Here is a 27887-nt window from a genome sequence, read left to right on the forward strand (position 1 = left end):
AGCTGGAAGCACGCCGAGATCAGCGCCCTCCTGAAGAAACCTACAGCGGACCCCACCGATCTCAAAAAATTCCGCCCCATCTCGCTCCTCCCTTTTCCTGCTAAAGTCATCGAGAAGATCGTCAACAGACAGCTGACCGCCTTCCTCGAGACGAACGGATCCCTCGACCCCTCGCAGTCCGGCTTCAGAGCCAACCACAGCACCGAGACCGCCCTCATCGCAGCCACCGACGACATCCGGACCCTGCTCGACAAGGGGGAAACAGTGGCCCTCATCCTCCTGGACCTCTCCGCTGCGTTCGACATGGTCTGCCACCGCACCCTAGTCCAGCGCCTCAGCAACATCGGTATCCAAGAGAAGGCACTGGAGTGGATCGTCTCGTTCCTCGCCGGAAGAACACAAAGAGTCCGCCTCCCCCCGTTTCGCTCCGAGGCCACCGAAGTCATCTGCGGCGTCCCGCAAGGATCTTCACTCAGCCCCACCCTCTTCAACATCTACATGAAACCTCTCGCAGCCATCGCACGCCAGCACAACCTCAACATCATCTCTTACGACACCCAGCTGATCCTCTCCCTCACCAGAGACCCCGACACCGCCAGAACCTGCCTACACGAAGGGATGAAAGACGTCGCCGAGTGGATGAAGGACAGCCGCCTGAAACTGAACTCGGACAAGACGGAAGTCCTCATCCTGGGATCTTCGCCCTCCGCCTGGGACGACTCCTGTTGGCCCCCAGCCCTGGGCACCGCACCCAAGCCAACCGACCACGCACGCAACCTGGGCTTCATCCTGGACCCCTCCCTCTCGATGAACAGACAAGTCAACGCCGTCTCATCATCGTGCTTCAACACCCTGCGTATGCTTCGCAAGATCTTCCTCTGGATCCCGACCGAGACCAGGAAGACTGTCACCCAGGCACTCGTCACCAGCCGACTGGACTACGGAAACGCCCTCTACGCCGGAACCACAGCCAAGCTACAGAAAAGACTCCAGCGCATCCAGAACGCCTCCGCCCGACTCATCCTGGATGTGCCCTGACGCAGCCACATCTCCAGCCACCTGAGGAACCTGCACTGGCTCCCCGTCGACAAGAGGATCACGTTCCGGCTCCTCACCCACGCACACAAGTCTCTCCACGACCTGGGCCCCAAGTACCTCAACGACCGCCTGACCTTCTACACGCCCACCCGCCAGCTACGGTCCACCAGCCTCGCCCTCGCAGCCGTACCACGCATCCGAAGAGCCACCACCGGAGGAAGATCCTTCTCTTACCTGGCTGCCCTCCCCATCCACCTTCGGCTGACCCAGGACCATCTCGCCTTCAGGAAACAACTCAAGACCTGGCTGTTCGAGCAGTAGCATACCCCTCCCCCCAAGCACCTTGAGACCCTCCCGGGTGAGTAGTGCGCTATACAAATGGCATGATTGATTGATTGATTGCTACCCCTTGATGGGGTTTTGAAGCGCTTCATTGGCGAGTAGCACGCTACTCTGGAATCCATAAAGGATTAGTGGGGAATTAGTATAGTGGAATATGGAAATTGAGAAGTGAACATGTTAGTCTGTTATTTTGATTGAAAAGGATAGAGGAGGGACAGAAGAGTGAGATTTATTTGTTTATTATTATTATTTTTCTTAGGTTATAGCAGTAGGAGAAGGCTTTTGGATGAGTAAAAAGGTGTTTTGGGCAGGAAGAATGAGGGGGAAGAGTTTAGAATGGTTTGTTTTGGGGGATCGGTAAGATGTGCTCACTTGGGGGATGAGGACTCCGGCACTGGCTGCCATGTCGGAGAAAGAGGAGATAACACATGGAGAAAGAGGAGGGAACACATGGAGATTCTCCAATTATGGTTGGGAAGGATGAGGACAATGTTTAAGGGGGAAGGATGCTCAATGTGACCCATGCTATTGAGGTCCTAAAAATGGGTGAGATGATTGGGGGCATCTCCCCCCCCCCCCCCCCCCCCACTGTGTGTCAACAAACCCAGCTAGGCTGAAGTAGATGTGTGGAAGCTACAGGGGGGTTTGGGAACAGAAGGGGGAGGTTACTGCTGGGTGTTATAGTTTCAATGCGGAAGAAATGCTATGCCACTTTTCATTTAAGACTAGGAGACGGATATGTTATATTTGTTAACCCTGTGAAAAGCTATCACGTGTGCAGGGTGGTACTTGCACCATGTTTATATAACGTGTTTAAATTTACGCTGAATATTGTGCAAGCCATTCTCCTCTCTGATGATATGATTTGTACAAAATCATGACAGTCTTCTTGTATGTTGAAATTCGAATAAATAAAAGAAACAAATAAAAAAATTACAGATGGTTAATAGTAGATAGTGTTCTTGTTGTGCCTTTAATGACCAGGAGTAACACATACATAATATTGTGAATGTCCAACACCCCCGTTTTTAACAATACCAGCCACAGGATGCAATAAAGTTTAGGTCCCTAGTGGCCAGGTCTTTTTTAGAATTTTTGTTCACTATCTAACTGACCCTTCCACTCCTATCTTTTAGTAACACAGCCCACGCTTTCCAGAAAGTGCTCCCACGTCTCCGTCGGTTGCAGCACACCCCGTCCTGCAGCGGGTGGGAGGAACCAGATAATGAAGCATGCCACCAAGGGACCTTTTGGTGGGTGAGGGGTATTTTAAGAAAAGTTATCTTTTCCCTTAAGGAATACTACTATATCTGGAAGGGTATCAGTTTAGCTTTCTAGTGGATTTCTTTTGATTATCTATTTGATACAGGAGGAAAGGTCCACTACGTACCTCGCTCTCCCTCTTCTTGATTAAAGTGTGTGCCTTTAATGTCCCCATGAGCCCCTGGGTGAAAAAATCCCCATTATTCTCTCTTACCCATCTAGAATTGTACATATCGGTCATGTCAACGAGTGACGTTCTTGTATCTCAGTAGCTCTTAACCCCTTAAGTGCTGCCGTCGGCCGTTGGACGTCCTGAGCACTACCTCCGTAGTGCTGCGCGCGTCCAACGGCCGACGCGGCTCCCCCCATTTTGCGGAAGTGCCGCACTGCCGCGAAATCGTGGCCGTGGCAAACGGGTTAATGCTGATAATGCACCATGTTTACTCATTGTAACTTAAATCAATTTACCAGTCTCAGAAAGATGCATGACGGAGTTGGCCTTCCTAAGATGCAAACTGGTGATCTTCAGAACACAGTAGGTCAGTGGCTCCCAACCTGTGGTCTGGGGACCCCTGGGGGTCAGAGACTGCTTAGACAATAAAATACAACTCACAGGTTAATGAAGTGTATATAAATAAAGAAGCTAAATGTATAATTGAAAAATATTACACGTACTGTAAATGTGAAGAAAAGGGAAATTGGAGGCTAAAAATAAAGTTAGTAACCTCAGATTGATTTGTGGGAGCAGTGAAGGTGCATCAAACAGAATTTAGTATGGACGATGAGAGACCTCAATTGAATTAATAAAAGATCCAATCTTTCAAGTAAGAGAAAGATTTTTATTTTTATGTGTGTTTATGAATTAAATAAATGTGTCATCATTTGTGTATTTGTTTGAGCAATGCCTTTTTCTGCATTTTTATTGTGTACAGTTTTGCAGTTGAAATTATTTTCAATGTTTAGGCCAGGGTGCCCGGCTTCCAGTAATGACTCAGGGGTGCGGGGTCCTTGGATTCCAATAGTGGTTCAGCGGGGTCCCTGGTTTCAATTATGATTAACTGAGGGTCCACAGAAGTCAAAAGGTTGGGAAGGGAACCAGACTGCAGTGGATGTCAGCAGCTGGTGCTCACCTTGGTGCATACGTGTAGCGCACACTGTGGCCGCCTCCGCAGCCTCAGGGTGTTGTGTTCAGGTGGTGCTCAGTGGGCCTCTCAACCACCATGTGGTGAAGAGGTAGAGGTGGTCAGCAGCATGTGCTGGGCAGATCGGCCATCCATATAAGAAGCCACCATGTCCCTTGCATCAGAGGCTCTGTTTCCATAGTATAACCCCCTCCGCCCTATGAAGCAAAGGTTTGCACCAACATACAAGAAAATGTAAACAAAGGTACAGGTGCTTTGCTCCTCCACACACCCACCTCTAGGTTCTCTTCTTTGTATCCCTTATGGTGACCTTCGTGCAGTGCAAGATAAACCAGGCTGCACGAGCCACCATTAGGAGCCCGGGCAAAGCTTCAGACCAGCCCCCGTGCTGCATGTCGCAAGCGAGCGCAGCGAACAAGCCTGGTCACTGCAAGAGGGATTAGGGGGGTCCTCCCCCACCGCGAGAAAGATTTGAAAATACATTGCAAATGTAGTGCTTTTTACAAAACATTTTCCATTATAGATCATTGTCTGATCATTGAATGGATGGATGGAGAATGGACATGACTGCTTGGCGCAATGCATTAATAAATAGTTGGATGGGCGAGGAGTGGGGGGGTGAATTAGGTCAAGGGTGGAGCAAATGTTCTCAATACACTCTCCAAGGGTGGGTGCTCTGGTTTTCATTTTAGCTGCTGCAATAAAACATCACCCTCCTCCAAACACTACCAACACCAATCTTTGTGACACATGCATAGCCCGGATGTATCTAACACAGTGCACTGATTTATTGCCATAAAGAATTAAGCACAAAGCATTAAACTTTGATATAAAACTGGAGAGACAAAAAGGTAAGCATGAAGTGACCAAATTCACAACGTGAGACCAGGAAACAATGCCTCAATCCCGGCTTCCACTTGACCACATTGTGTGATCCTAGGCAATTGCTTTTTCACAGTGTCGCCTTTTCTTTAATCGTTACTCGAATGTTCTTTCCAATACATCAGTTCAGGGTGTGTGCTGCACAATGCCGCTGTTGCAACGCATTTCAGTTTAGTATATTAAAGTATGCAACTGCACTCAGTGGCGATTGTTTGACGTGAGTCTAATCATAAAGTTAGAAACATTCATACACCCACTACTGCCCTAAAGACGATGCAATTAGTGAACCGAGAGGGAAGCCAGTTGTTTTTTGCCCCCTACTCGTGGCTAATGGGCTATTATCCATGAAGGTTCACCACAACTCATGGGTATGCTGCATTCAAAGCCCAGCTACTCGAAATAGACTTACAACGTGTGATTAAAAGGTAGTGTAGCGCTGCAAGGTGCGAGAAGCAGGCGGTGCAACCAAGCAAGGTGCGAGCACCAGGCAGTGGAGTTAGCAACAGGCGGTGCAGTGAGCAACGGGTGGTGCAGCGAACAACAGGCAGTGCAGTGAGCAACAGGCAGTGCAGCGAGCAAAAGGCGGTGCAGCAAAACAAGGTGTGGGTACCAGGCGGTGCAGCAAAGCAAGGTGCGGGTACCAGGCGGTGCAGCAAAGCAAGGTGCGGGTACCAGGCGATGCAGCAAAGCAAGGCGCGGGTACAAAGGCGGTGCAGCAAAGCAAGGTGCGGGTACCAGCTGGTGCAGCAAAGCAAGGTGCGGGTACAAAGGCGGTGCAGCACAGCAAGATACCAGGCGGTGCAGCAAAGCAAGGTGCGGGTACCAGGCAGTGCAGCAAAGCAAGGTGCAGGTACCAGGCGGGGCAGCAATGCAAGGTGCGGGTACCATTTGGTGCAGCAAAGCAAGGTGCGGGTACCAGGAAGTGCAGCAAAGCAAGGTGCGTGTACCATTTGGTGCAGCAAAGCAAGGTGCGGGTACTATTTGGTGCAGCAAAGCAAGGTGCGGGTACCAGGCAGTGCAGCAAAGCAAGGTGCAGGTACCAAGCAGTGCAGCAAAGCAAGGTGCAAGTACCAGGCAGCGTAGTGAGCTACAGGCGGTGCAGCAAAGCACGGTGCAGGTACCAGGCGGTGCAGCAAAGCAAGGTGCAGGTACCAGGCAGCGTAGTGAGCTACAGGCGGTGCAGCAAAGCAAGGTGAGGGTACCAGGCGGTGCAGCAAAGCAAGGGCAGGTACTAAGCAGTGCAGCAAAGCAAGGTGCAGATACCAGGCAGCGTAGTGAGCTACAGGCGGTGCAGAAAAGCAAGGTGCAGGTACCAGGCAGCGTAGTGAGCTACAGGCGGTGCAGAAAAGCAAGGTGCAGGTACCAGGCAGCGCAGTGAGCTACAGGCGGTGCAGCAAAGCAAGGTGCAGGTACCAGGCAGTGCAGTGAGCTACAGGCGGTGCAGCAAAGCAAGGTGCACGTACTAGGCAGTGCAGTAAAGCAAGGTGCACGTACCAGGCAGTGCAGTGAGCTATAGGTTGTGCAGCAAAGCAAGGTGCACGTACCAGGCAGTGCAGTGAGCTACAGGCAGTCCAGCAAAGCAAGGTGCACGTACCAGGCAGTGCAGTGAGCTACAGGTGGTGCAGCAAAGCAAGGTGCAGGTTCCAGGCAGTGCAGTGAGCTACAGGTAGTGCAGCAAAGCAAGGTGCGCGTACCAGGCAGTGCAGTGAGCTACAGGCAGTGCAGCAAAGCAGATGCAAGTACCAGGCAGTGCAGAGAAGCAAGATGAGAGTACCAGGAGGTACAGCGCAGCAAGGTGCAGGCACCAGGTGGCGCAGCGCAGCAAGGTGCGTGCACCAGGCGGCGCAGCGAAGCAAGGTGCGGGCACCAGGTGGCACAGCAAAGCAAGGTGTGGGCACCAGGTAGCGCAGCGAAGCAAGGTGCGGGCACCAGGTGGCACAGCGAAGCAAGGTGCGTGTACCTTGTGGTGCAGCGCAGCAAGGTGCGGGCACCAGGCGGTGCAGCAAAGCAAGCTGCGGGCACCAAGCGGCACAGCAGTAAAGCAAGGTGCGGGCACACAGTTTGACTAAATGGAGAACCGGTAAAAAGGGGCACTGAAACAAAGTGTGAAAACGGGATGTATGGCGTTACAACGCATGCTATTACAACGCATGCCTTTACGAAGCAAGTTTTACAACGCAAGTTGTTACAACGACTTGCGTTGGGGGGCGCTGGATAGTGAATAGTTTAATTTACTATTCCAACTCCAGTCCCCGTGGATAGTAGGGAAGGTGTTGGAAACTATTCCATATCCTAGAGCGCCCCCCAGCGCAAGACGTTGTAAAAGTTGCGTTGTAATGGTTGCGTCATAAAGGTACTTTGTTGTAAAAGTTGTGTTGTAAAGGATGTTCCCCGTTAAAACGGTATAAAACTCACCCTAACACACGAGCTCCTAAGCCAAGAGCGGGATTACATTCTAAAGTAAGTGATCAGGTATAAAATATATTCTTACAAGGTCCACAAAGCATGCGGAGGACAGAAATAGAAGAAGGACTAATAAAGCCAAGAAAGACACCTGAAAGTGATTTCTTCTGGGTTGATGGAGTGCCTGTGCATGTTTTGTGGGGGTTACACACGCCAGGTCACCGCTCCACACCTCCTCGTGTGCGTTTTGTGGGGATTTGACCCTGGCCACTGTTCACAATACTGCTGTGCGCAGCCCTTCCGATGAGATGCCTCTGATGACATCATGATCTTCGCGTTGGAATGAGCCCGACGCAATATCCAACATAAAGTATAAGTAAATTTGAGGCTACACCCAACAAGGTGTTCAGAGGGTGCATTACCCCACCAAACTTTTCAGAATCCGGGCCAGGCAGTCAAACCCCGCCAAAATACACTCCACCCGAAGCTCAGGGCGTGGCCAGCCGAGAGTTCTGCCGTTTTGCGGGACTAAAAATAAGATTTATTTGCCATCGAGTGTTTTCCAGATTCTAAACGAGTGTCTTCATAACAACTGCTTGACTGAAGCCTGATGGAGCTACCTGTTAGCTATAGAGGAGAGGGGCTGTGGACTTCCCACTCGGCCTTCACCTACCCAGCCGGACTTTGGGCAGACTCCCCTTCATCTCTCCATCCATCCTATCTCCCTCCTACACCTTACCAGGCCCGGCTTCAGGAATGTGAATTTGGGTGGGCCAAGGGTGCATTTGGGTGGGCCACTGCGGGCTCGATTTGTCGCATACATGTCTAGGCAGACCTGCTTCAGGGCCCTCCTTTATCTCTTCTTCGTCTTACAAGGCCCAGTAAAACTCACTCTTTTCCAAATATCCTTTTAATGTTATCACTCTCAAAAAGTGTTTTTCCATGTAATGTTCCTTTGATGGGAAGAGGAGGTTTCTGAGGTGGGAGTATCAGGCAAGTGGCACTTCTCGGGCTCCCTCTGTGAGAGCCTTCAGGGAGAATCCCTCTTCATTACTACCTCCACCTGACCACGGAATCTGCAACGCACTCCCTTACAGGCTTGATTATCCACTGTTCCTCTCCAGTGCACCTTATCTCAGAGATGAACTTGGGCCCCAGCCCCATATCAGGCACCATCGGGCTCCACTTTCATTTTTCCCGGTAAAAACATTAGTAAAATCACCTTCATACTTAAAACATTGAATATAGCAGTAAATATAATTAGCATGCACTTTAAAGTATGTTTCACAGTAGCCCTTATGGCCAGACTGCTAATTAAATAAACAAAAACAGAAAGGCCATGACAGGGCCGGCTTCAGCACTGATGCAAAATTCTTATTTGGCGCAGCACCAATAGCCTCTTTCTCTGTAAATACCTTTAATACCACCTTCCAACGGTGCCCCTCACCCCTCCATGGCCCCACTATTGACATCTTCCTCGGATTCCCTCACTGCCACACGCCACAAGTGCCCTTTATCTCCCCATAGCACCTCCCCTTATGACCTCCTCCTCGGATTCCCTCACTGCCACCCTCAACCAGTGCCCCTCATCTCTCTGTAACCCCTCCCCCTCCTGACCTCCTCCTCAGACTCCCTCACTACCACCCTCCAACAGTGCCCCTCATCTCTCTGTAGCCCCCCCGTGATCTCCTCCTTGGACTCCATACTACCACCCTCCACCAGTGTCCCTCATCTCTCCATAGCCCCCCCTATTGACCTCCTCGTTGGATTGATATGATATGATATGATATATGATATACCATTTATATAGCGCACTATCACTCCAAGGAGCATATTGGCGCATTGACTCTGACTGGCCGAAGATGGTTCGCAGTCATACTGCCCAGAAAGGGGAGGGAGTTACACTAATGCTTTACATATAGGGTCCGAAAGACTATATATCCAAGTCTTGAGAAATTTCCTGAAACATGGTTCGGGGGTAATCTGACGCAGATGGCAAGGTAGTTTATTCCACGCCCTGGCACCTAGTACTGCCAGGGATTTACCTCCCTTTGTATGGAGTCTAAATGTGGGAACAATAAGCAGGTTGGCTGTGGCGGACCTGAGATTGCGGGAAGGGTGATATCGTGTGAAGTTTTTTCGAAGATATATCGGGCCCTGCATATGAAAGGCCATATAGGTGATGATTAGTATTTTAAACAGAATACGTTTTTGGATGGGGAGCCAATGAAGGGCATCCAGTGCTGCAGAGGCAGAAGACTTTCTAGGCCATCTAAGTACCAGGCGGGCCGCGGCGTGCTGGACCATCTGAAGCCTATGAAAGGCCGCTTTATTTGCCCCTGCATACAGGCTGTTGCAGTAGTCCAGCCTTGTTGTAATTAATGCGACTGCCACCGTGCGCCTGGCTTCCAAGGGAAGATCATCGAAGAATTTCCGTAGGCCCTTGATGTTAAAACATGAGCCGGAAAGGGTGTCGTCAAATTTGATCCCTAAATTTCATACTGTACTAATAGTGCTCGGGGGTGCTTCTGCATTCTCTGGCCATTCCTGAGGAGAGAATGGATTGTTAAGACCAAAAGGCAACATTTCCTTTTTCAGCGGAATTACACTTCAAGTGGTTGTTTTCCATCCGTGTGAATGTTCCTGCTGGACAATTTTGCAGATTTTGTTCTGCGTTTGCCATGTCCTTATCAAGGACTAGAACCAGCTGCATACGCAATAATGCTGATGTCAACGGAAGAGATTAACTTGATCAGGGGGACCATATAGAGATTAAAAAGCGTAGGGCTCAGACTTGAGCCCTGGGGAACCCCTGTCTTCAATACTTTTTCCCCTGAGCAAAAATGCCCTAAGGTCGTTACTTGGCGCCGATCCGTCAGGAAATTCTTAAGCCACTCTAATACGGTTCCCACTATGCCAGCACTAGCCAGGCGATCTAAAAGAATGGCATGGGACACCGTATCAAAGGCTGCATAGAGGTCTAAAAGGATCAGGACAGCCATCTTGCCCTGATCCATGGCAGCACGTATAGTTTCAGTTGTAAACAGAAGGGCAGACTCCGTGGAGTGCTGGATTCTAAAACCCGCTTGATTGGGATGGAGTATATTATTCCCTTCTAAGAAAGCAGTAAGCTGCCTGTTTACAAAAGTTTCCGCTAGTTTACAGAGTGCTGGGAGAAGTGAAATAGGGCGCAAATTAGACAGGGTCGTGGGATCCTGTACGGTCTTCTTCTGGAGTGGTTTTACGGCTGCGAGTTTCCATTGGGCTGGGATCTCAGCTGAGAGGAGTGATGAATTAATAATAGAATTTATCACAGGGGTTACCTCCTCTATCATGGCTTTTAATACGACCGGAGGACAGGGGTCAAAAGGAGATCCTGACTTCATTAAAGATATAGCATGGCGGGTATCTTCCATAGTAATTGGAGAAAAGACCTTCAGACAAGCCATGTTTGTGTCGGCCTTGGTAATTTCATCTGAAACCACTGGCTCATAAGGGGGAAAATCCTTAGTAAGATTGTGTATTTTGTGTTCAAAATAATTGGCAATGGAGTCACAGAGAGTCTGGGATGATGGAATTTCTTGAGTCAGGAATTTCGGGTTTCTAAAACTGTTGACAATTCTAAAGATTTCCCTCTGCTTATTTTTTGTGGATTCGATAGCCACTGTGTAGAAATTGGCCTTTGCGCTTTTGATGAGAGCATGATAGTGCCTCCTGGCCATCTTGTACACCTCATGCTCTTTGCTATCTTAGTTACGGCGCCATCTGCGTTCTAGTAATCTAACTTCGCCTAAAGTTTCTTTTAGGGTTATCGAGAACCAGGGTGCCGATTTCTTCTTAGAACGGAGGCTAGAGTCTGAGCTTAGGGGTTTCAACCGGTTCCCTATCTCGCTGACCCATTCCCCAAACTGCTGATTGTCTGTGGTGGGGTTTCCTGTCAGAGTGGGTTTGCCCTCCTTCGCCCATCTCAAAAAGTCAGGGTGACCTATAATTTTACTCCAACATGGTGTATTCCTCCCACAGCTTTGTGCCTCTTTCTTTATTATCCGCCTACTATCCACTAAGATACTGAATGCAATAAATGTATGGTCTGACCAGGTTTGTGTCAGGGGGATCTCTACTTTAATCGATTCTAAGTTGGAACAAATACAGTCCAGGATGTGGCCCGCTCTGTGTGTAGAGTCTACAGTTTTCGTAGTTAGTCCTAAAACATTCATTATTTCTCTAAAACAAATTACATTTGGATCAGTAATGTCAACCAAGTGGATATTCAGGTCTCCCAAAAGTGAAAAGTTAGAAAATTTAAGTGTCAGATTACTCAGCACTTCCCCAAGGCTTTCCAAAAAATGAGTTTGCTGACCCGGTGGGCGGTAGTCTAAGGCACCCGCGAAGGTAAAGGAGTCATGGAGCTGAAGACAGAAATGAATACTTTTAGCTCCTCTAATATCCGCTAACTCCGTGATCTTGCATGATAAAGAGTCTCGGTGAATAATTGCTACGCCTCCACCGCGCTGTATTGGTCTATCCAACCTCTGGATTGAGAACCCTGGGGGGAGAGCGTGTACAATATCCGATTGGACCATTCTTTTAACCATGTCTCGGTAATGAACAGACAATCAAGCTCCCTCTCTACTATTAGATCATGCACATGAAGTGCATTTTTGCACATAGATCTAGCATTTATTAGTCCTCCAAATATCGTTTTGGGTTCCCCTTTTCTCGTAGATTTTTGATGGGGTTCAAGTGTCTGTTTACAGCCATAACAGCTAACCGGACCTAACCAGGTGTCAACATTAAGTGCCTGATGACAACAATTGGGCTGCTTATTCAGTGACACTATGAGGTCTCTGGATAATTGGTTAGTGGAGATTACCTGAGCAGCATGACCGGCCCCTGGCCCGTCCTCAGCGCGGACGGGCGCAGACGGGCTGGACTTTGGCTTGACTTCGGCGCAACGGAGGGGCGCCCGCTGATCGCGTCCGCTGTGCGGAAGCATGCCCGTCTGTCTTTATTCTGTCGCCTAGAGCGCTAGAGCGCTGTGCGTTTACTGCCCCAAGATGGCCGCTATTCTGATTCAGCGCCTCAGTCTCCTTCAACCTCAGCGCCTATCTTGGCTGGGGGAAGGGTGTCTGCAGGGTGAGCTGGGTGCAAGATACTGCAAGTGAGCCCAATTAAAATATGGCAAAAATCAAAATAAACTGAGTATTTCACAGGTAAAATTACAAAAGCATACAGTATGTCTCCCAGCTTTCCGCCTCAGGAGGTCGATCGAGTCTCGCGATACCCCACAAGTCCTTGCCTTTATACTGTCGCCTAGAGCGCTGTGCGTTTACTGCCACCCTCCACCAGTACCCCTCATCTCTCCATAGCCCCCCTATTGACCTCTTCCTCAGACTCCCTCACTACCACCCTCCATCAGTGCCCCTCATCTCTCCATAGCTACTCCCTCCACCCCATAACCTCCTCCTCAGATTCCCTCACTGCCACCCTCCTCCAGTGCCCTCATCTCTACGTAGCCACTCCCTCATATGTGTTTCCTTTGTTGTATAGCACTACTCATATCAGTGTAGTGTGTCAGTACTTTACACAACGCATACATTATACAGAGACAATGACTCATACAAGTATGTAAAACAGTCTAAGGGAATGTCACATAAGCCAATGAGGATTACAAGGTGTAGGAATCATAGGTCATCCATACTGGTGGACAGTATATTTTAAGAGGGTTTGGTCTGGGGAAACACAACCTTAGGATTTAAAGAGTATTCCATGGGTGTCCGCTTTACTGATAAAAATGTATATCTGCCCAAACATACTCATGTTAGCAACATTAGAATAATGAAAGACTGGGGAAGTTCTAACTATATCACAAAATAAAAAAAGCGAAGTTCTATCTATACCATTCAATTTTGTAAGCAGCTCATTGGTCACTGTTCTACGTTAGGATTGTAACTTCTGAACTGCAAGTAACACAAGGATCTCTGTGACAAAGCCAGTAACCCACTGAGCTATCCACATGAAATACAGCTCATCTGCATTTAAAAACTACTAACAGACAAATGATTGCTCTCCAGCAGGATCATTAATCACCAGCATTATGTGGGCATTTTGTATTGTCTTAATGTTGTCCTGCTTCGGCCATGATAATGAAAAAAAAACTGTTTAAATGAAGCGAATACGAAGTATGTGTCCTGCTGGGCCTGGGCAGATTTTAAAAAGAAAAAAAAATGTAACACGTTCTCTTACCTACTCCATTAGTCAAAATGTGTGTCACAGCCTGATGTGATAAGCCACTGCAGGGGTCAGGAAAGGTGACTGGAAATAAACAAACTTCTTTTTCCTGTGCTGCATAGAAAAAGAAATATCAAGGCAGCAGGACGTAGGCAAAGGTTACCAAAGGTTACCATTGTCAAAGAAAGGATTTGTCGCCTTTTGCCATGCAGAGATGAAGGGGTGAAAAAATAAACAAAGCCTCGTTAACATGTAAATGGTCTTTTAAAGACCTGTCAAGTACTCAGGGCTGCGCTAATCTCTAAAACTGTTTGTGTGTGTGTGTGTGTGTGCGCGCCAGGAAGCTGTCTCGGCCCGGGCTGACACACACGACCTGTGCGTTGCATGCCTTGCTTAAAGCCCTTACTGCGAGGGCCAAGGCTCCTGGTTGGGTGGGCCAGGCTCATGTTTGGGTGGGCCTGGCCCACCCGGCCCACCCGCTAGAACCGGGCCTGCACCTTACCCCACCCGCTTACCCTTCTAAGCTCTTGAAATGTCCTCATGTAACGTGTAATTGATGCAGTTTTGTGGAACCGTATGTAAAGCGCTCGGATACCTCCGGGTCTAGCCAGTGCTACATAAAACTCAAATAAATAAAATAAAACTGAAAAAACTGCGTTCGTGAATAGGTTTTTCATAAAGTTGCATTACTTTTCATATGTAGGCATATTCTGCAGCGCGAACCTAGCCCGAGAGTGTCAGGTCGCTTTACATGCGTCTTGAGGTACAGTCCGCGCCGAAAACGTGAAATCAGGAAAAAAGCTTGTGATCTGGGTAGCAAAGTGGGACAATTCATCCTCCTGGTGTAAACAACTGAACAAATTTTTTTTATGAGGAATAAAACTGCGTTTCTGTTTAAGTAACTCCTTCTTGGTTCAGAAAGAGGGTGGTGGCCGCCCCCACCGGCGGAGAGGCAGGGAGGGGACCATGCCACGTCCCCGGGCCCGGGGGGGGGGGGGGGGCAGAGCTGGGCAGGGTTGCAGCACCCCGGCTTTGAGGGCACCGAGCGCCTCTACACCGCACGGTTATAGCGCCTCAGTGCCCGGTACCCCGTCCGAGCGCTCTGGAGCGGAGACCAGAGACTGTGCCCACTTTCAGACAACCCGTCTATTAAAGGGAAACAGATGTCACAGCTGGCGAGCGAGATGCGCCCCCACCCAGGGCCGCCATGCCCCCACCCGTTGCCCAGGAGCACCCTTACCGTGCCAGCCTCTAATCCCGCACAGCCGGGGTCTGCAGTGCCCGTCCCCTGCCCGGTGCCCACAGAAGCCCCGTCCTCGGAAGCCTCAGTGCATCCGTCAGCACTCCTGCAAAACTTTCTCCTCTCCCTCCTCCCCCGCGTCTTTTCCTGCGATGTGGAGAGGAGTGTAAGGGGGGGGGGGGGGGTCACGAGGGAGGAAGCGCATTCCACAGCAGGAGAACTTGGAGTACGATCAGGGTCCGAGCCTCCTCTCACCGCAGGATTGAGTGTCCCTCCCTCCGGGTGTGTGTCTATATCCAGACTTCAGGCCCTCCACACCCTCTCCATGCTTCAGAAATTAGCTCTTCTCCTGGGCACGGCCCTTTAACTCACAAGAGGGATAGAAAGAAAGCCTGCTCGGCACCCCACACACATTTTTTTATTTTTTTTATTTTTTATGCGTTTTTATATAGCGCGGACTTTACCCGAAGGTGTCAGAGCGCTGCACAATATGAACAGCACTGATACGTGAGGAGAAAATTACAAGTGAACAAATTACAAAAGCAAACATAAGTTACATGAGGCAAAAGTAACAAATGTGGCCAAACAAAATACAAGAGGTAGCACACGGTGCATTACAGGAGGAAAAGGTGACGTGTGCAAGTTACAAAGGCGTACAAAGTACAAGTAGAGGTATAATACTGCAATAAATGGCAGACACTCAAACACAAGAACAAACGTTACTTGTAGGCAATGGTGGCACTTGTGCAAGTATCGAAAGCAAACACAATGTAAGAGGAGCAAACACTACAGAGGGGCGCGCTCAAACAATCCTCCTCCCTACTTTATTTTTTAACACCCAATGTTCAAAGAATTTGTCCACACAATGTCCAGACACATTTCCCAGCACGTTCAATTCTTGCAGGATTTAACATAACCCTGCTTTCTTTTAAAGCTAATACAATTGGTAACATTGATAAGGAATAGTGTATCGAAGAACACTTCAGTTTTTGTCCTGTGTCACAGGAAGGGTCATTATTAGTGAAACGTGAAACAAAAACATGACAAAGTGAATTACTGAAGCTGGACCCTGGCGCAGGAAGCTCCCCTAAGAGTTGCAGCTTTGCACGACTGGTGCACACTGCGTGTGTCGCACTGTGTGCACTACAGCAGGTTCACAGGGAGAGCAGGTTCATAGGGAAACTTGGCACACAAACAAGACAAACAGAATTAGTGGCGGTGGCAGAGGAAGCCCCCCTAAAGGTTGCAGCTTTGCACGACTGGTGCACACTGCGTGTGTCGCACTGTGTGCACTACAGCAGGTTCACAGGGAGAGCAGGTTCATAGGGAAACTTGGCACACAAACAAGACAAACAGAATTAGTGGCGGTGGCAGAGGAAGCCCCCCTAAAGGTTGCAGCTTTGCACGACTGGTGCACACTGCGTGTGTCTCACGTGTGCCCTACAGCAGGTTCACAGGGAGAGCAGGTTCATAGGGAAACTTGGCACACAAACAAGACAAACAGAATTAGTGTCGCTGGCAGAGGAAGCCTCCCCTAAAGGCTGCAGCTTTGCACGACGGGTGCACACTGCGTGTGTCTCACGTGTGCACTACAGCAGGTTCACAGGTAGAACTCAGCCAGAGCCGCACAGGGCGTCACTGGGCCCGAAGTGCCAGAGCAGCAGCCGAGCCATCAAAACATCCACGGTTTGAATCGTGCAACACTTGTTTCTAAAATACAACTAGACCACCTATTTAGAATTGCTTTTTAGTTAATTTTTTGTGACATTTTTGTTTCAATTTAATGCATATACGTTAAAATATTGCATTAAGTAGCATTTATTAAAATTAATATTTGTTAACCAAATCTTTAAGAAAGAATGTATGGACTGCTCTGCCATTAAGAAGGGCAAGAGAAAAGTCACATTTTTGGGGCATATTAAAGGGTCAGCAGGCCACTGGAATTATGTGGCAGGAGAGGGCCAAATTATGTGGCTGTGTTGATTATTTTTATGTGGCAAGAAATGGAAAATTATGCAGCATAATGCAGCACATTTTGTAATAGTATTACCTCATTATTTGGCCATTTTTAGGTCTCGCCGGAGTTAGCGCATGCGCAACTCTTGCGAGACATTTAGTAGCTGCTTTAAAAAGCGCTACCTTGCCGGCCACCAGCTTGCTAGAACGCACACAAGAGCGCGCAACGTGCACAGCACTTTTTCCGGTCGCGCGCGCACAACTCGCGTCACCACTGGCGTTTTTTTATTTTTTATTTTATTTCGCGCTGCGCGGGCCAACGCTTGTTTGTTATCGCTGCCCCATCTTTGATCCAGCCAACTACTCCACCTTCAGCACTGCTATGTGCTGACGCTGCCCTATCTTTCTCTTGTCGCCTACACATACAGAACTTGTGCTGACACTGTGACCATAACATCGATTTATCGCCTAGATGACACGGATCCATCGGGTTATCATCTAGCCACAAGGGGATCCTGCCTTCGCTGAGCATCACACAGCGCGTTCACATGCACGTCTCTTCCAATTTCCCCACGTTCTTCTTGTGTACTGAACTTGCGCTTCAACCGCCCGTCACTCCACATGACTCAATAGAGCTGACGGCTGCCTTCACTTGCTCACCAAATACGTACCGCTTATACCCTGTCTCATACAGAGATGTAAATCTGCATCTCCTCATGCAGCATATTACCGGTCGGAGGACTGCTCGCCAATGCTTGTTTTTTCCAAGCTTGCATCCTTGTTATTTACTTTTAGCGCATGCATGCTTGTCATGCATCATGCTCGCTTTCACTTTCTTGCCGGTTCTTCAGCTGCATCATCTGTTTTGTGTCACTCAGCGGCATGCAGGTTGACATCAGTTTTGTTTTACCTTTCATTTTCGCGGCCGTGGCTTTCATTGTGGTCTAATTTTTACTTCCTGCTTTGGCTTTCTCCGGGCTCAGCTCTCGAGCTTCCCTGATCTTGCCTGCTGGAGACTGGCGGCCTGCCCTGGTTTAACAAGCGCCTGTTGTGCAACTTTGCTTACAAAGGCGGGTCGGCGAAAGAAAAGTGCTGGCCGCTATGAAAATGCTGGACCCATGCACAATTCCACCTTCAGGTTTCAGGGTCACGGAGGATCACCTTTCCAGGATCTTGGCGTTGGTAACGGGGTCCTGCAGGGAGTACTGGGGTGAGGAGTCAGCCTTTATTGGTCAGAATGCAGGCATCTTTACTTATGCTGCTTGCTGTTTATTGCGGGCGTTTGGTGGGCCAACACAGCCTCACACATATGCTGCACTTCATCCTTAACAATGCCAGTGTACGCGCCCGCTTAGCGAGCAATGTTAGAGAAAAAGGCCCACATGCATCAACAATGCCATTTGCGATTCCTTATTAGCAAAAAATAAGGATTCGCTAATAAGGAATTGCAAAAGGCTATGCATGAAGAAATCGCTAAAAAAATAGCGATTTCTTAAAATTCCTTAATTGCGACTCACAAATTGCGAATCGCAATTAAGGAATACATCCCCATTCATTCCTATGGGCCTAGAGGCCCATAGGAATGAATGGGAAGACATTCTCAATTTGCGATTCTCAATTAGAGAATCGCAAATTGAGAATGCAATTTCAAGGGTGCCAGGGTGTCAAAAGGACACCCTGTTGCACCCCTGAAATCTGCCTATAAGTACATCCTGCACACACACATGCCCCAAGGGCATGTGTGTGTGTAAAATGGAACTTTGAAAAATGCACATTAGTGCATTTTTCAAAGTTTTTGCAAATTACCATGAAGGTCAACTTCATGGTAATTTGCTCCCCCTATTAGCGAAATCGCTAATTTTTTTAGTTTGATGCATTGCATTTAAGGAATCTCAATTTGAGATTCCTTAAATGCAAGAGCAATTTAAGAAATCGCAATTTTGCGATTTCTTAAATTGGGAACAGTACAAAAATTGTGATGCATCCCAAATAATGAAATTGCATTCACAAACAGCCAGATTTTGCGACTCGCACCCTTTGCGAATGCAATTTTCAATGATGCATGTGCCCGAAAGTGTGGCGTATGTTTGAGTCTGCCTCTGCCACTTCCAGCCCCGTGTAAAACTAACAAACAAATTAACATGAAGCGCGGCACCCGTCCGTGATGCAGCAGTTTCCAAATCATAGCCTGCACTGTGCCCGCAGAGAAAGAGCGTGTGGGTGTGTGGAGCCTGGCTCTGTAAACAGCATGTGGCAACAACGTGGATTTGTACTACTAATTATTCTTGTAATTATGGAGATTATGCAGTTTCGTAAAACACCCTGCATACAGACAGAGAAACGATAGTCCTTGTTGTGGGAGTCCTCTGCCATTTGATCCTACTCTTTTGTGATTTACATTTTATACGATGCCGGTGAACAAGGCTCAGAAATCATCTCTTAATTAAGCACTGAAACCAAATGTCCCGCGACTGATTTGGTCGGCATGCAAATGCCGACCAAATTTGAGTATGCATATGCATGTGAGGGGTAGACGCTAATGTGTCCTTGCCCCTTTAAGAGTTCCCAGATGCGTGCAAGTGTGCACTTTTTATTGTACTTCAGCTCAGGGTGCTAAAGATGTCAAAGCTCTCTTCTCACATTATGTCCCTACTCGGACTTTAAGATCTTCTTCCCTTGGTTTTGTTCAAATTCCAAAGATAAAAAGAGCACGCTGTGGAGGAAAGCGTTTTTCATTTTTGGTGTCCAAACTCTGGAATAAACTTCCACTACATATTAGAAGTTTATCCACCAGATGTGCATTTAGGAAAGAAATCAAAACCTGGCTCTTCCCTCAACATCAGTAGAATGCACACCCATTTGAGTTCCTACTCTAACATAGCGCCAAGACGCCTCGGCATTAGTGCGCTTTATAAGCATAATCAGTCAATCAGTTAGTGTGTACTTTATAAGCATGGGTGCTAATCGTATGGATTTGCATTTTTAAATATTTAAAATGTTGTGAAAGGTTTGTTTATTAAATCTGCATTGACTGATTAAATTCTGTTCAGGAAGTATTTTATTTACAGTAGCTCATTTCCCCTTCCCATTATAACACTGATCACAGCTCATGTTGAAAGCACGCCACGACTTGAAACGGGCTCCGAGGTTCAAGGTCGGTGGTTCGAGACGGTTGATTGTATCCTTGCTTTATTCAATAAAGTTTTAAAAAGAAATAGGCTTCAGGGTAAATCAAAGGAGGTTTTTGAAAATGTAGGACCCACAGGCACTTACTCAGCGACACCTCTAGGTATTTTTATGACTTAGTCGTTAGTATAGTGTACGTCTACCATCAATATAGCCCTTGGGTTGAAAACAGTCTGGGTAACTGGCAACCCTTAATCTGATGATTTCACCGCAGACCGCCATCTGAATTGCCTTTTAAATCTGTATCATCAGTGTTGGCTTTGGGGTTCTTTTACTGCCTCCGGGCAGAGTAAATCAGACCATTTATAAATGGCTACTGCTTATAAACGGTACGCAGTGTTCAACTATTGTATAGCTCTTTAATCCCTAGTGGCACAGCACACAGGATAATGTGCTGCCTGGCTAAACACTTATAAGGTCCTAAAGGCGAGACCTATTGGCTATGCCAATGCTTGTTAAACTTGATAACACTGTATAGGCAATGGTTGGACCTCATTAGTATCAGTTCAATATCCAAATATAGCAATGAGCAACAGAAATCAATCAATCAGTGGATTTGGAAAGTGTAGATAATCACCAGGGTGGGTATCCAGGCACTGAGGAAGTACCAGTTGCCCGAGAGATCAGTCGAACAGCCAGGTCGAGGGCCTTCCTGTAATCTAGAAGAGAGGTAGAGATTCGGAGGTGCACAGGAAGGTCGTTCTGGGATTTTGCCGCGAGGTAGGAGAATTAATGGCCTCCACTGTTACTTCGGCGAATGGGAGGGGTGTGAGCGAGTGACAGGGATGCAGATCACAGGTGTCTGGAGGGCTTGTCGAAGTTAATGCAGTGGTTGATGTAGGCTGGACCTCGATTGTGCAGGGCTTTGCAAGTGTGGATCAACGTCTCAAATTGGCATCTCTTCTGTACAGGGAGCCAGTGGAGATTCCGGAGGTGAGGGCTGATGGGGGTCCATTTGGGGAGATCGAGGATGAGTTTGGCCACAGATTTCTGAAGTCTCTTCCGGAGGTGGGTGGCGATTCCTATGAAAAGTGTACTTCCGTAGTCCAGACAGCTGGTGATCAGCCTGGGTGACTGTGTCTGGTGTTGATGTGAAGCCGCTTGAATATTTTCCGTAGCATGCAATGTGTGAGGAAGCAGGGGGAGGAGAGTGCATTGGTCTGGAATTTCATGGCTCGCTTGCTGTCCAGTATTATGCAGAGGTTTCTTGCACGGTCAGACGGTGTGGGTGAGAGTTCTAGTTCCACTGGCCACCGTGAGTCATTCCGGGGGAATGGGTTGTCAATGATCAGTACTTCAGTTTCATCCCTGTTGTGATTCAGGCAGTTTTTCATCCACTTAGGGACACTCGTCAAACGTGCAGAAGTTGAACCTTGTGGTGGTGGGGTCTTCTGAGGGTGAGAGGATGAGCTGGGTGATGTCTGCGTTGGATATGATGTTTAATCCATGGGTTCTGATGAGGTTGTCCAGGGGAGTCATGTAGGTGTTGAAGAGAGTGGGGCTGAGGGACGTGCACAGATGAACACTGCAGAGGTGACCGGTGGTAGATGGACTCTCTGGGTTCTCCTGGTAAGAAAGGAGGTGATTCACTTGAGGGGGGTCTCCTTAAATTCTGATGTGATGTAGCCTCTTGATCAGGGTGGGGTGGGAAACGGGGTTGAATGCTGCTTAGAGGTCGTGGAGGATCAGAGCCCTCGTTTCTTCTCAGTCGAGGAGGGTTTTGAAGTCCATAGTGGCTGCAATCAAGGTGGTTTTGTGCTGTGGTTAGAGCGGAATCTGGATAGGGAGGTGTCGTGAAGACGGCTGTTCTCCAGGTGTTGCGTGAGTTGGCAATAGAAGAGGAGAAGGGGAGCAGGGAGATGGGGGCGGTAGTTTTTGAGGTTGCTTGGGTCAGCAGTAGATTTCTTGGGAAGGTATTTTATTCATGTGTGTTTCCATCCTTCGGGTAAAGTGGCAGAGATGAGAGAGCCATTGATGAGAGTGGCGAGCTCGCTGCTGATCCAGTTGCTTCCAAGGATGAAGAGGAACATGTGGAGAGGGGTCCATGGGGGCTCCGGAGTGGACAGAGTTCATGATGGCTGTGGTGTTCTGTGGGTAGAGCTGGTTCCAATTCGTACATAGATGGTCAGGAATGGCTTCTTTGGGTGCATGGCGCAGAAGCGGCTTCTACAGGGCACTAGTGGTGGGTTGGAGGGGTTAAAAAACTTAATGAAATAAAAGGGAAAAAGAAATCTCACTTAAATTCCTGGTGGCCTCTCCACCATCCTCTTCGGTTGCAGGAAACCAGAAGCACACAGGGTCCCAGACTCCTCAAGCCAAGCATTACTGCTGCGTTGTGATTAGTCTGAGCACCGTGTTTTGGCACTCAGACAGGGACAGGGAACCTGTGCATGTTGACCACCCAGTCTGTGCAATATAGCCTGGTGGAGAACACGCTAAGAGCGCATGACTGTTTGGCCAGCCCAAGAAGGCCGGCTAATCAGTTATGCACACTTAGTAAGTGCCCACCACTCCTCCCACTGCTCTGTGGGCAGACTAGCACTGCCCGCCCCTGCAGAGCCACTAGAGAAAAATAAAATGATAATATCATGATGTTATTAACATTTTATTTTTCCGGTAGGGCGACGCTCCTCCGCCTTAGCAGGGGAGCCGCCACTGGTGTGGTGGCAGAGGTCGAAGGGAGTGGACAGGGGTTCATAGTTTTAGTAGATGGTGGAAATCTTGCTGTAAAAGAAGTCTGTCAGTGTGTCACAAAGTTCTTGTGATGGTGTTTTCAGTGGCAGTGGCGTTGGAGAACTCTGAGGCTGTTGAAGATTTCTTTGTTGAGATTGGTTTTGGCTTTGATGCTGTCCACAAGGGCGTTGTTTTTGGTTTCTCTGTGTTACTGGTGGCAGTGGTTGAGGACCGTCTTGAAGGTGGTCCTGTCTGTGGTATCTTCACAGTTATGTCATTTCCTTTCTAGTTGCTTACATTCATGTTTTGCAGCTCTCAGATCTTTGTTGGACCATCTAACCTTTTAGGTGGATCTCCTGAGTCTGCTGGGTCTGATGGGGCGATGCTGTCGGCGCAGTTAGTGATCCAGGTGGTGACGTTTCTGAAAGCCTGGTCCATGTTGGGTGCCGTTTATGGGTGGGAAGGGTTGAGGGCAACTGACCACTAGCTCTGATACTTTGCTACAGCTGCAGTGTGGGGTGCTGGGAAGTTTAGAGGCGGTGGCGGGTGGGAGCTGGTGATGCTAAAGTGGATGGTGGCGTTGTCTCTCCAAGTGAGCTCGGAGATGTGGCTGAACTTGACTCTTGGCGAAGTGAAGATAGGGCCAAGCATGTTCCCGGCGATGTGAGTGGTGCTGGTGACTAATTGGGCGAGTCCAATGTTGTTCATGCTTTCAAGGAATTTGTTGGTGCTGGCATCATTGACCTCATTGCAGTGGAAGTTAAGGTCTCTGAGAAAGATGTAGTCTTTGAAGTCCATGGCAAGTGGGGCTATAAAGTCCGCACTGGGGCGTGGGCCTGCTAGTCTGTTAGCGAGGATCCTGCAGATGGTGTATTTTCCATCTGTTTGGGGTTTGAAATTCAGGTGTTCCATGATTGGGCTGTCGTAGTCTGTGGTGGTTTCCTGGTGCTTGAGTGTTGTGCTGTTTGCTCAGAGGGGGGGTGGTTGCCAAAAGCCATGGGTGCTCCAGTGCTTTAGGAGAAGAGGCAGTGTAGGCAGGAAAAAGGTATGTGAGAAGTTGGCCTGATAGGTGATGTTTCCAATTCTGGAACCACCTGATATCAGACCAAACAATCCCTTATGGTGTCTGGTTGTAAGTCAACCTTGTTAGACAAGCTATCCTAGGGGTAGCATGGACTAAGCAGCCTAAAGGCTTAACTTAAGAGGTCGTGTTAAGCGAGCTGTTTTACCACATACAATCCTGTAATATCAAATGAAAGGACACCACACAAGTATATATTATAAAAATATATGTATTTATTACTAAAAACAATCCCCAGTATTCTTTATGAATAAAGGGGCACAAGCGTTAAATCGAAAGCACAGTATAACATACAAAGTTGCACAAATATGGCTGAGGGCGAGGGGCCACTCAGACCATATACTAAACAAGTGGTATAAGAGATACCAATCGAACAGTGGTTAGGCCTAGGGCCTAGGGAATCGCTGGGAGCAGTCGGGACAAGCAATGCTGAAGTCGGGAGAGGCCCACGGGATTCGGGTGCAGTGCGGAAAGCGCACGCATGCACCAATGTTAACCAATGGTGCGTAAAAGTTGTAAAGTTAAAGTTTAAGGACACTTCCGTTGAACCTAGAGGAACAAAACTTAAGACACAGACCCTAGAGATGTGTACCAGTGTGGGAACACCGGCGGAGCAAAGTTACCTCACCCACAGGAAGCGGGTGCACAGGGTCGAAGTTGAGTCGGGTTTCGTCACGCAGGCTCTTGGTGCTTGAAGCTGAAAGGGCTGCAGGCGGGGTGAAAGAGAAGTGTCCGGTGGAGTCCCAGGGTGGACTCAAGTCGAAAAGTACCTGAAAGCAGAGGGGACAGAGTCTGGGTCACTCAGCAGTGACCAGGGTGGAACCAGGACGGAACCAGGCAATGTCGGGCGCAATCAGGTGGTCGTCGAGGAGCTTCTCTCCGCTGTCACGTGGGCTCTGGGGCATCTACGACGTCCAGGAGCGGGTCACGATCTGTCCCACGCAGGCTCTCGCTGTCGGCTTCAAGATTGGAGCAAACAACACTTGGCAAAAGCAATCCACGCGGAACCGGGAGATTGCTTCTCACTCAAACCAGGAGGGTCAGAGTGGGGGCTCCTTTTCAGGGGAGCTGGTGCAGATCTGGAGCAACCAGATTCGCAGGTCGAATTTCAAAGTTCGTCGACACAGGGGCCACTAGCCGGCTGGCAAGTGACCGGGCCAACACGTTGAGCCAAAAGTAGCAGAAGGGCCCCACGCAGCACTCAGCAAGTGTAGAGGGGTGAGCTTCGGTGCAAGAGTGTCTCAGGGTTGGGGCTTCTCAAACCCCGGTGTACAGCTTCGAGGGTCACTCGTGGGCTGCACGGTCAGCGTCTCGTGGTCTTGCCAAGATGGCGTGCCCCACGCTTCCGGTCGCCTCCACGGGTCTCAGCTCTGCAGGGACTGTGGATCGGGCTGTTGGAGGGCAGGCAAGCTTGATCTCGTCGATCTCTGTCGCTCGAGTTCCGGCGGGAACTGCGACAAAGCAGACATCGATGGCTGGATGGTGCCTGTTTGCACAGGGTGGTCACTCCTTGACCACAAGGGAGATTCTTCGGGATTCTACGTCGAGTAGGATGTCGAAGGGTCCAGAATTTCGTTTCTTATGTTTCTTCAGGATATTCTGAAGTGCATTGGCACTGCTCCCAGTCTTATACTAATTTTGGGGGCTGGATTACCTGCTAGGTCCCCTCCTATGGGTGGGACCCAGGAAGTGGGTGGATACACCCCCTTCCTTTGATCCAGGCCGCCCTGGCACGAGGGCTGGAGTGCCCCAGAACCGGTTTGGCCGGATTATGCAAGGGGCAGCCTTGTGCGCCCCAAGCAGTGTCTGGTTTCTTTCAAACCTCCCTGCTACAATCCACTATCTCCTGTCTGAGGGGTGGTAACACCTCCCTGCGACAGGAAACCCTTTGTCCAGGCCCCATTTGGCTGAGTTTCGGTCAGCTTCAGGGGGTCAGACTCTTGTCTGTGGCAGAGGCATCCATTTTGTGGATCTAAGGTCCTTTTAGAAATTAACTGCATTTAAGTAAGGTAACATGTCTTACCCCTCTAGAGGGGTGGAATGCTATCCCCGTTGCCAGAACTGGCGAGGGGATAGTATTCCAAATCGTATGACACCTTACACGACATGTTTTGATAAAGCCAAACCAAAGTTGCTATATAACCGCGAGGATTATAAGGCACTTAAGAGTATATGGTATGGCATTATCCTGAAACGGCTTAGGGAGTTGTTCCCGACAGCTGCAGAAAGGCTCAGCTCATGCTAGAGCTCCATCTCACATTAAACCACACACTCTGCCTCCAGGATTGATGAGGCCTTCCATAGGAGTGGCTCACAGGTTTATATGTGTCCAGATATAGGTTGAGATATAGGTATACTATATCTAAGTAAGGGGTGATTACACCACCTTACCCCAGCTGAGTGATCAGCCAGTTGTGTCAATTCAAGAACCAGCCAGGGGTGGCAAAAGATATGCTGCAGCCCCTGGTAGGCCTTGGTGGCCCCTATGCCCTGGGCACCTATAGTGCATTATACAGGGGCTGACAAGGAGTCCATTTCCAATTGTGGTATGTACCTAGGGTACATGGAATCCATTTTACAGAGAGAGCAGATGGCCTGGGGCCCTGATTAGCAGGGAACCAGGTCAACTAAGTCAAAAAACCAGCTAAACACAGGCAAAAAATCTGGGGTAACCATAGTCAGGTAGCCACCTTCCTACACAACCCCCCCCCCCCCCCCAAACGAAAGGAGATAAGGCTATCCTTGGCCAGGTAAGCCTATATTGCCTGAGTGGCCATATAAGGAAGTACCTGCACTAGCATGGGTACCCCCTGTCTCATGGTCCACTAAGAAGTCCCTCACCCTTGGGGTATTAGAGCGTCTCCACCATAGGGAATCACTACCTTGGGTGTGTTTATGCAAAGTTAAAGGCTGGTTTGGATATGGAGTATTGAAGTGAGGCTCCACTAATTTAGGGCTCAGCTTCCTCCAATTATCTTCCACCATGTGTGCCTTTCTTTCTTTAACTGAGTTGCACTGTGCTCTCAGGGTCAACCTCTGGCTACCTAAAGCTGGAGGCTGGGTCCCTCTGTTTGGCTTGCTGGAGGGACAGTTCAGGTTTGGGCCCTTTGGGTCCCAGGTTTGGCTGTGCCCAACAGAATCCATCTGTGGGAGGTCCCTAACTGTTTTCAAGGGGGCTCCCTCAGGAGTTTTTAAAGTTTTCACCTCACTAGGGCTACTAGTTTTGGTGCCCCTAATCTGTTTTTGGGGGTGCTTTATTTGACAGGGGGCCCTCTGGGTCTCACTGTCCTTCTTGTCCTCTGCAGCCCTGGGCTGGCTAAGGCAAGGGAGAGAGGGGCAGGTTACCTGCTCCAGACTGGGTCCCACCTGAGAAGGGTCCACTGACATCAGAGGCTCTGTCAGGCTAGGCCCAACCACCTCTGGGGCAGTTCCTTCATCAGGGGTAAGATCAGTTCCCTGAGGAGGCTGATCCTGTCCTAAAGTCTGGTGAGAGGGAGATTTCTCTTCCTCCTCCATGCTCTCAGTTTGTGTGGAGTTATCCATCATTTCAGGTTGCACAACACACATATCAGTTTGAGTTTGGGCTGTGGCCATCACAGCCCCACCAACCTTTTCAGGAGGGAACTCAGTTTGGGTTTCTGCTGTTATCATAACAGCTTTGCTATTCTGTTCAGGAAGAGCTTTTGCTACAGATGGGGCAGAGAGTTGCTCAGCCCTACCAACCTTTTCAGGAAGGACATCTTGAATTGGGGCTGTAGCCATTACAGCCCCACTAACCTTTCCATGGGAATTTACCATTCTAGAATGGGTTTCCTGTTCAACCTCAGCCCAGGCTGAGATTTCCAAATCATTACCAAGTAGGCAGTCTACAGGCAAGTTTGATGACACTGCCACTCTCTTTGGGCCAATGACACCTCCCCCGCTGAGACTTACTACTGCCATGGGATGATTTGTTTTGATGCTATCAATGTTTGTTACCTGGTATGTGGCACCAGGTAAAAGTTGCTTAGAGGGGACTATACCATCAGCCACCATGGTGATGCTAGCCCCTGTGTCTCTAAAAGCTTCAACTTTCAAACCATTGATGATGGGTTCTTGTCTATATTTGCTCAAAGTATTTGGGCAATCAGAGAAGTTGGCAAACCCCATGCCAGTCTCATAAACAAGATTATTTGGGGAGGAGGGCCTGGATAGGCCAGGGTCCTCCTGAGCTCCAAAAGTAAACCCACCCAGATTCCTGGGTGTGCTCCCACTTCCTGGGGGATTACTGCTGACAGTAACAGGAGGTGTTGGAGCTGGCTTTGGAGGTATATTCTCTTTATTGCCATTCTTGGGACAACAGTTGTCTGTTTTGTAATGCCCAACCTGCTTACAGACATGGCAATAGGGCTTTTTCTCTGTTGAAGAAGTGTCCTGGGACCCACCCCCATTCTTGGAGTTTTGGGGCCCT

The 27887-nt window shown here is 48.9% G+C and overlaps 1 long non-coding RNA gene across 2 annotated transcripts in view; it reads right to left on the bottom strand.

The window, feature by feature from the left end:
• Positions 1 to 27887, bottom strand: part of LOC144782613 (uncharacterized) — a 130003-nt gene that overhangs the window by 51367 nt on the left and 50749 nt on the right. The window contains exon 1 of one of the 2 annotated variants that reach the window (XR_013601179.1): positions 14542 to 14687. The exons of the other annotated variant lie outside the window; for it this stretch is intronic. This is a non-coding gene — a long non-coding RNA (uncharacterized LOC144782613). Of the gene's footprint in view, positions 1 to 14541; positions 14688 to 27887 lie in introns of those variants that run through there. 2 annotated transcript variants of the gene reach the window in all.

Source organism: Lissotriton helveticus, chromosome 9, assembly GCF_964261635.1.
Source record: "Lissotriton helveticus chromosome 9, aLisHel1.1, whole genome shotgun sequence".
In the NCBI taxonomy this organism is placed as follows: Eukaryota; Metazoa; Chordata; class Amphibia; order Caudata; family Salamandridae; genus Lissotriton; species Lissotriton helveticus.